Source organism: Anarhichas minor, unplaced genomic scaffold (assembly GCF_050575085.1).
Source record: "Anarhichas minor isolate MPS153535 unplaced genomic scaffold, ASM5057508v1 ptg000018l, whole genome shotgun sequence".
NCBI classification, from domain to species: domain Eukaryota; kingdom Metazoa; phylum Chordata; class Actinopteri; order Perciformes; family Anarhichadidae; genus Anarhichas; species Anarhichas minor.
In genome coordinates, this window is record NW_027466464.1 from 6,577,583 (window position 1) to 6,588,062 (window position 10,480).

Below are 10,480 nucleotides of genomic sequence, written 5' to 3' on the forward strand. Positions count from 1 at the left end.
TATTGTCTGTTTATCCTTGCTTCATGTGTATTCTAAAGGTTGCTAACTCTGGCAGGTTTTACAAGCTGCGAGGTATCCATGAGGGGCTGAGATCCCCTCTATTTTTTGGTTCTGTCGAGTGGAATACAGCATGGCTCACGAGCTGCGCCTTCCCATCTGCCCGGTCGATTTGAGTATACGAGCTGATTCCCCCTCTCTCTCTCTCTCTCTCTCTCTCTCTGACTCGTTGTCATAGCACTTTGAAGTGCCTCACCCAGAGCTCTGGCAATCTGCAGGAGACTGATCTCCAGACAGTGAAAGAGGGAGGAGCCGGGCCAACACAGACACAGCTGTGCGAGCATACCGTGCGCATGCATTGCTTTACGACATGTGAACACACTCCTACACTTTTTTACACGCAAGTCCCTCCTGCAAGCTGAATCCTTAATAAACGTCTTTGCTTGCACCTGCAGGCAACAGTACGTGCACTGAATTCAGTTTATTAGAAACCTGCGGTCCATTATGGTACCAATCATGATAATAATCCAATTGTGCGCTTTTGATTTCAACTTGGAAAAGTTCTCGAATTGCCTGAAATGACTTTTAATTGACTCCTTACTCTTGAAAATATACACTGATCCTCTGGTTTGAGTTTCACTCCCAGTCGGCCTCGCTACAATTTAGCCTCGCTCCCCCCAGAAATAATATTACCATCATTACACAGATGACTATTCCCTCCACTTCTCAGCCTCAAATGCTCGGAAAATCCCCAAATCTCTACCTCGAAAATGCACTTCCACGGTGCTGCAAGCTATACGCCCCGAGCTACAATCCATCGGGGCAATAATTCCATTACTATACAGAGCATAGCATATAAGGGCATCGATTCTGCCTCGAAACACACTGACTCGCCCGTTTGAAATGTGCCTTCAGCCTGCATTACTTCCGCAGCATTCATCTCCAAGGATGGGCAGACACACACAGGCTCAGATGTACACACCTGGAGGAAACTGCTATCCGAGTTCTGTCCTTTAATTATTGTTTCTGCTCTGAAGAACTGAAAAGTGTACAATAAGAGAAGCTGAACTTGAGCATGGGACTTGTGGTGGATACATGTGCTGTTCCTTGCGCTCTCTGGTTGGAACTGCAGTTATGCTTAGATGCGTTGTTTCTTTTCACGTTATTGGCCAAGACCCTGCTAAGTGGGAATTTGTACTGCCATGTTCAACCAAGAACTTACAGAGTCAGAAATTGCTGCTGTAGATGTGTTGACATTGATTGCGTGCTGTTGGACACAAAGGATTCCAATGAGAGGAATTAAAAAAGTTTGAGGCTGAAGAAAACATTGCAATGCTGTGAACGTGGCACGAAACCAGGAGTCATTAAAGCAAACAGTGTAGAGTGTGAGCAACGTAAAAGCAGGACCATAATAGCGGGAGTGCTGTTAAAACCGCAGCAATTTAAAGACGTGCGAGTGCAGTAGGTGCTATTTTGTTGAGAGGACGTTTTTCTCACCGGTTTGTTTAAACTGAGGGAGATTTCATTGTGCGCGTGTTGGGGGGCAGCACTGCCTTAAAGCCATTGGGTTCCTGTTAAAGTTTGATCGTACCGACGGCGATCAGGCCCCGGTTGAAAACTGACAGAATTCTGCTTCGTCGCGATTGGCAACACGGCAAATCCAATCGAAACTCCAGCGCGCAGCTTTAATCCTGCATGGCGGTATTTCAAAAGTTTTACCGGAACGATTGTTTGCGGCTACAAATGCGATTAATAAACACATGCGCGCCCCACATGCATGCAGGCACGAATGTGATCTGTTGGGTCGAGTCTCAGGGGAGCATCACTGTTCAAGGTGGCGCCAGGTTATTCACGGCCTTCCTCTGGTGTGCAGTTGACCCATACGATTACGAAGCCAAATGGGTGTTTGACTCAAACAACACCCTGAGGATGTTTATGCTGCGCTGCGAAACACCGTCAGCTAGAAATCGCCCCTGAGTAACTGTGGGGCTTTTCCCGAAAAAATAAATAAGAAACGACTGCTCTTCCAAGCTCCAAAGTTAATGTGTCTGATGTGGAACTGAGATACGAAGGTGTGCCTTAAATGGGGGATGATTTGGTTAAGGGACGGTTGGGAAAGGGATCTCGCGGTTACACAAATCTACACCTTGGGCGATGTCTTGTGTCGGAGTAAGAAAAGAGGTGGGTGGAGGAAGCAAAAGCTTTGCAAGCTGTTGCACGCGGGGACGGGGAAATGATCCCAGGCATCTTGTTTGCATTGTCTTGCGTGGCCATTGTTTGTGAATGTCAGGCGGCGGCTTCCAGCTCTCAGTGTGCTGGAGAGAGTTGAAGCTTCGTACTATGGCTGAGACACACATGCACGCGTGTGCATAGTGAACACACCCACACCCACACACACACACACACACACACACACACACACACACACACACACACACACACACACACACACACACACACACACACACACACACAGAGTTTCAGCTCCTCTCTGTTGCAGAGGGTTGGAGAGTAGCTTCCAGCTTTCACCCAAAGCCGCAGTCTGGAAAAGCTCCATTATAGTGTGTGCATCACTCTCTGCTGGCCGACTGTATGAACTGCACCCACATTGCTCCTCTTATTGACCCATATTGTCTCATCCTCACACCTATTTCTTCTCACAATTGTCAGTTGAATTCTTAATTTTTCATTCAGTCATTTCTTACATTAACCCTAATGTAGTGATGGATGTCCTGCAGACCGCAAGCCCTATTTAATAATACAAAATAATATATATATTTAACATTGTTTTATTATACTTTTATTATAAACATGATTTTGAACTGATGCCATATGCCAAATGTCATGAAATGTGCAAGCTCAGTTTGTGTCAGGAAAGGGTTTCTTCAATACTTCCACTTCTCTCGTATTTAAATCAATCAAAAGAAAAGAAAATTATTATTGAATTGAAAATAAATGATTGTTTTTGCAGTTATTAGCATGATATTTACGTCAGTAAGGTCTCTAGGACCCCAAATAATGAGAAATAAATCCAACATGAAAACACAATGGTTAATGATACTGCTTAGAAATGTTTCAACGATGCCAAACGCATTAGTTAGCGGGAGATAACGGCAAAGTTCCTGCAAGTAAGTAACACAGAACATGTATCTGTGTAGGGGTAATCCAGGATTAGCTGTGCTGCTGTGCACTGATTCCATATGGGTCAATCAGGGAGTTCCAGGGTTCCTTGGCAAAATCAGGAATTTAGGAAATCAATAAGAAACATAACGGATTAAGTCTAATTTATTCACATTACACGAAGGTCTTAGCATCAGGGAACCCAAATCTCCTTTTGAATTCTCGACACTCAAGCAGACGATCTAGAAGTTTTAGGACTCATGTCAGCTAAGGCCACACTCTTGGCATGGACCGGTGCGTCAACCACACAACCCCACTGTGATTCTGTGCCTGTAAAAAATACAAGGACCACTGGGTTTTAAGCGTATCCCTGTCAGCCCTCATCTACTTCAGGCCCACCACGGTTCAACACATACAATGTGTAGAGAGGTATGTAATTGAATGTTACCCACACCTTTCAGTCTCACTGGGATCCCTTCTGCAGAGAAACTCCATCAAACGCCACACTCACAAACAGCCACCTTGGGTCTAAAGGCATCCAATCTGAACCATAATATGATCGTCATTTCGTTATTTTTTGTGACAGCAAGACAGTTGATTTATTTCACGTGATCATAAGTCTTCTTCTACACTTGACCTTGATCATTTTGCTGCAAACTAGATCATGAAAACTACTGTACTGTTAATAGAAATGATTGACGGATCAGAATTCATGAGCTTTCCGACATGTGACCTTCCCCTGATTGCTTTAAGTTCACTACTGTCTTTTTTGAGTGATGCATCCGTTTCGGAAAATGTGTTTTAGCACATTTTTCTCTCCGTCGTGCAGCACCGATGAGGGGGCGTCTGCCGAACTCCCTCGTCTTTTTATGTGACAGTAAAACCATTTGTTGCGTTCATCACCGTTCATCACCCTCCGTTTGATACAGAGTTTCCCCTCTCTTTCAGATGTTTTAATGGTTACAATGAGAAAGCCCTGAGTTTTCAGCACATTCGGGTAAATGAGGGGATGGTGTTCCATACAATGTGTGAACTCGGGAACAACCTCACCAAGGCTTACACATTGTCATTCACTTCCCTATCTCACCTTGCAGTTGAGGGCCGTTTATTTAAGTCAATTATAAGGACGGTACTTGCAGGAGGACATATTTTACAAAAAGACCTTCATTCTCCACTTTTATTCTATATTTTTCTTTGTCATTACTGCAAAAGAGAAGTATTTAAATCAGAAGAATGACCTCTACCATTTCTACTTTATGCATGGGGTTATTGAAAAACCTCCCAGGGGGAGCAATTGTTGACAGTGGTCACTGTTTGAAATTCCTAATTCTCTATAAGTCAGAAAATGACCTGCAGCAACCTTTATTTTTATATGGTGGCCATATTTTCCCTGCGCTGCCCATAAATGACAGCTGTTAGCGACGAGAAGCAACAGCTTGCGCAGTAAAGTGTGAGCTGGATTTGAGCTTTTGGCGCGATACGCTAAGATCCATACTTTGAGTGGACTTTTCACCCGTCCTCAGAAGTGCGAGTGACAGATTTCTACCGGCTTAGTGGGATCGCATCATAAAGAATTCACTGTGTGCAAAGCCAACATCAACGGGCGGAGGGAAAAGGAGCCTGAAGGAGAAATAAAGTAGCCGAAACAAAGAGTTATCTCTGATCTGCTGTGTTATTTATTCCTGGCATAAATAGCACACCTGCTACTACTGAGTATGTAGAAACTGTAAGCACAGTTAATTTTGGGGCTGTCCAGTATTTCGCCAACTGTCCCAACACAAACAATGGCCATTGCTTGGCTTTTGTGAATTTTAATGGCACATGAAATAGCTCTTTTGTGTATATTTGTCAGGCGAGCGGAACCACTTGCTTTCTGCAGGCAGACGTGACAAGAGTTTACTTTAACAGCAGGTACACACTCACACTCAAGCTTGTGTGGCTTGAGCAAGGAGAAATAAATTCTGGGCCCCTCGGCAACAACACAACAGCTTTCAAACTGCAAATAATCACAGCCATCTTCCAGGGGGTTTTGGCCTCCCGAATCCCCCCCTAATGATGTCCCAGACCTTGAGGGTTTACGGAATTGAGAACTGAATGAATACTTGTATGTGTTGACTGCTGGAAAGCCTCTCTGAGCAAGAAAAATGTCTCTCAAACCTCCTGGATTTGCTGGATGCAAACACAATTAGCAGCAAAATGTTCCTGTAATAAGTCTGTCAACCACACTGAATTCAGCTGAGTCACAGATGATGGATTTGGAGGGAGTGCGTGTTCGTTGTGTGTCTGTGTACTCGCTATCAGCGCATGCAATAAACAGCTGTGACGCACACAAGGATATGCGCACATCAGGCAAAGCGAAATCAAACTCTCGCCCAGACCGGATATGAACATGATTCAAGGAGTCACCCGGGAGTGTCATTTCTAAGTATCTCCAGTGGGACTCGCCTCAGGTAATCCATAAGCAATTATTCTGGGGAGACAACAGACAGGCCTGTCATATCCGTTCTCCTCTGTGCAAATGCACTCAGGCAAGAACAAACGCCGCCACAAGCGCGCGCACACACACAAACACACACACACGTGCACATCCATATACAAATGCGCATCTTCCTCTCACCTCTCCTCCCTCTCCACCTCACGCGCAACCACACCTAATCTCACACATACTCTCTTCGCTCTCCTTGCTCACGCAAACTCACCAAATCCATGTTTTCTCTCTTCTCACATTTGGTCTCTCCCCCTCATCCTCACCTTCTGTCCTTCACACATACACTCGTGCAGTGTAGGAGTTGTGTTTCAGTCCTATTCATGTCTGTTTGCTGACTGCATTCATTCATTCTTTATAAACTTAAAGGGGCACTCCAGTGATTTTACATGTCAGGTTTATACCCGATCATTACTGGTGGGCAGAGGTATGGACTCAAGTCGCGTGACTTGGACTGGAGTCAGACTCAAGTCACTAATTTGTTGACTTTAGACTCAACAAAATCAAAGAAGAGCGCATTAATGACTTGTTTAGGACTCAAAACTCAAAGTCTAAGACTTGGAACTTGACTTGGGACTTGTTAGTCCTGATTTGGGACTTAACTCAGGACTCTTCAGTCTTGATTTGAGGCTTGACATGGGACTTGTCAGTCTTGATTTGGGACGTGACTTGGGACTTGTCACTCTTGTCTTGGTACTTGACTTGGGACTTGCCTGTCTTGATTTGGTACTTGACTTGGGACTTGCCTGTCTTGATTTGGGACATGACTTGGGACTTGTCACTCTTGTCTTGGTACTTGACTTGGGACTTGCCTGTCTTGATTTGGTACTTGACATGGGACTTGTCAGTCTTGATTTGGGACGTGACTTGGGACTTGTCATTCTTGTCTTGGTACTTGACTTGGGACTTGCCTGTCTTGATTTGGTACTTGACTTGGGACTTGCCTGTCTTGATTTGGGACTTGACTTGGTACTTGACTTGGGACTTGTCAGTCTTGACTTGGGACTTGTCAGTCTTGACTTGGAACTTGACTTGGGACTTGCCTGTCTTGATTTGGGACTTGACTTGGTACTTGACTTGGGACTTGTCAGTCTTGACTTGGGACTTGTCAGTCTTGACTTGGAACTTGATTTGAGACTTGTCAGTCTTGACTTGGTACTTGACTTGGGACTTGCCTGTCTTGATTTGGGACTTGACTTGGGACTTGCCTGTATTGACTTGAGACTTGACTTGGGACTTGCCCCTCGTGATTTGGGACTTGATTTGGGACTTGAGTGCAAAGACTTGAGACTTACTCGTGACTTACATAACAATGATTTGGCTTCCACTTCTCTTATCAGATCGTATTCTGGTTCCAAAGTGTTTTACACCTGCAAAGTAGCACCTAAAACACCTTGCATTAGTAAGCATTTCCTCTTGTCAGGATAAGATATCCAGATACAGATTACAGGATAATACCATGTGTAAATGGAGTAAATCATTTTTGCTTTGGGTCAAACCTCTGGGTCAAATTTGCACTAATTGGATGATTAACAATACAATACTGTCAAAAGATAAACCTACTACAAAACAATATTATATTTGTTAATAATAGTTAACTGGAATCTGAAATATAAATCCTACACTGAGGACCAAAACAAATTAAATCTGCTCACGTCTCAGATATGCTGCCACTAGAAAGGTCTAAAACTAGATTTGTTTCTCCCAAGTACAAAAGTACAAGAACACACAAACGCATACACACAAAGACGTACAGACATGTTTGTTCTTCCACCTTGTCGGGTCAGAGAGGCTCTCTTGTACTTTCCTCGTGTAAATGAAAAGCAATGTGTTGCTGATACAAGCGACGCTCCCCTGAATTTTAAAAACGGAGATGAAACACACCTGAGTCCTTCGATGACCCACTAGCACCCCTTTAGAAAAACGGCCTGCTCTTAGTTTAGACTTAGCCAAGGGAGAAACACCTAGCTACCACCCTGCCCGTGTCTATACCTTTTAATTCATGCCTTTATCGTTTCTCGTCGCTTGGTTGCTCCCCTCTCTTGTCTCCCTTATATATATTTTTTTTCCAATTACTTGAGTGCACAAAAGCCCTTGCCCATTTGGAGTGCAGTGAATTATCGTCTCTTAATTAGGCAGCGAGGCAGTAAAAGCATGTCCGTCCAAGTTTGTTTCAACCTGACTGAAGATTTTATGATTGAGAGGTGCAAACTAATTGGATTCCTGACTGGCTGTCTGGATAAAATTGCTCGACTATCAAAGAGGGATGGAGCGAGTGTTTGAGTTGTAAGGAGAGAAATGCAAGAGAGGGAGAAGTGCTGGGAAATACAGACTGGGAGAAAAGAAAGAGGGAGATGGAAGTCAAAAAGAGATACAGGTACACACGACAATACTTCCTAGCTGAACTTTCCAAAAAAAAGCATCATTAGTAGAGTGATTGTTCATGCCTTTGGGTTTTAATTGTGCTCCAGGCCTTTTCTGATCAATAAACGAAATTGTTCATCACAAAAGCCTCTGGTGCCTCGTCTGGTGCAACCGATTAGAATGCAAGGCTGGAGCATACATAACAAGTGTCTGATTAACATCAAATGCAATAAAGGAGAAATGAGGAGTCTCATTCCCCTAACAAAAAAAAAAATGCTATCTCAAGTTTCTAAATAGGTTTTGGCGAGGAGAGGGTATGGTTTAGCGTTATTTGGGAGGTAACGAGAGGTAAGGGGAGTTCTGATAAGAAGCCGCGCCAGACCTCATTCTCATTAACGACCCCATATCTGTCTGCTCTCCTTTCAGGGGGATGGTGAGCTTAGCTCGTGTGGGAGTAAGGATAAGCCACGGTTGTTTTTTTGCAAGAAGCTATAGCGTTGCTATGAAGTCATGTGCTTCATACCTGAAAGAGAAGGATGAATTTGTTGAATTGCATTGATCAGTAGCGAGGCTTAGTTGTGCCGAGAGCCAGGATGAACAGGCAACATTGGAATACCTGCTTCCTCTAAATCCCCCAGCAGCTAGCCTGCGATTAGCACAGACTGTGTGAGGGCTAATTGCAGGTTAAAGAAGCGGGCCACTCTCTTTTTAGCTCTCTTTTTTCAACATCCTTAGAATAAAGCCGGGTGGCAAGCTCTGGAGGACTTTTCCTGAGTTCAGCAGTACTGTCCAGACAGCCTTTGGGCCCCTTGTGGCTACTCCACCTCCTCACAGGAGAGGCCCCAACTAGCGACCAAACAGCCTCGGCAGCAGCCTCCAAGATGTACTTATGAGCCAAGTGAAAAGGGGCCACTTCGGATCAAGACCGAGCCCCGAAGCGCCGGCGCCAGCAACCCGGCCTCCACGGATGCCAGCCAAGATCCTGGATGCTGGCTGGCAGCGAGCTCCGCAGCCGTGGATGTCATCATCAAGCGGCTTGACCGTGAGGCGGAGCAGTTGGGCAATGGCGCACGAGTTTGACCGTAATGCCGTCCATCCGCTGCAGCCGCTCTACTCCACCTCTTTGCTAATCATTGACCTGAAAGCCTTTAGCCACATTAGCTAATAACTTTCCCATAATAATGGTGATTTTACCCCTCACACTAGCAATTATGTCGTCAGAGTGGGTGCGAGATTTCTCAAATAGTGGCCATTAAGTATGTGATGTTTGATAATACTGTGATTGTGAAGAGGCAGAGCACGGTATCTCTGGAGAGGGCGGGTGTGGATTCAGTGTCTTGCTCATGGACACCTCAGTAGGGCAGAATGCTCGGATTTCGTATAATGCACGAATGTGTATGCTACACATGCTTGCAGTTTGCACCAGACGTACATGCTGCGTTCTTAGAAAACTACCCTTTAGAAAGAAAAAAACCCACCCACAACCTGATTGCGTATTGATCTTTTCAAAACACTCATGAAACATTATGGCTGCAGTCGAGCCTCGCAACGTATTCTGCCACATTTTCTCGGCCCATACTAAAATGGACACAACTATGGTCTCTATTACTGCAATGGCTTGTGACTAACGGTCTCCAAACCAAATTGAGGATTTAATAGATAGTGACTTAAAGGAGTCGAATGTTTGATGGAAGTCCAAATGAGTTACTGACACTTGTGTATAGCAACTGCCGGCATTTCATTCACCGAATTTTCCCATTTTCAGTGTAATAAAGTTGAAATCAGTGTTTATCAGGAGATGAGATATGAGATATGATGTATTAAATGGACATGATTATTTGTGGTGCTTTCCAGACCAGAGGCCTCAGCAATATTGAAATATATGAATAGGGTAGATTATAATGGAGAACAATCAGTTGATTTGTCTGCTGGAAATGCCTCTTTCTTTGAAACAAGCACACACACCAGGTCTAGAGAGAAGTTCAATAGTCCTTATGTTGCCAATTACTGTGCATTATTCAATGACATTTCTATGGGGTATGCTTGTTTTTCCTGAACCCTAACAGTGACATCTGCTGGACATTTAGAGGACTGATTTCTATACTAAACAGACAGGTTTAGCATGGCCAGCCGCACATATACATAGAGTTGGTGAGAAAGGAACTTGCTCGGCTTAAAATAAGTTGTATAATAATGAACAATGTTATATTACCGATTATATCTTTACAATATGGCTTGAATGTTCCAAAAAAAAATTGTGAGCTTTTAAATGTTTTTTTAATTTATTTTTACTCGCATGCACATCGCTACATTTCCAGGTCGCATTAGTTTCAGAGTCTAAACAAAACTCCAGTTAAACTACGTGAGAACTGAACTAATTAGTCGGGAGCTCCCCACAGCTCGAGAGAGGCGACAGGTGAAGTTGCTCGTACCCTAATTAGACCCAATCACCGATCCGGGCTACCACCAGGTGAGAATCAGCTTGACGTCGCGTGACAACAGACGCGCGCAGTG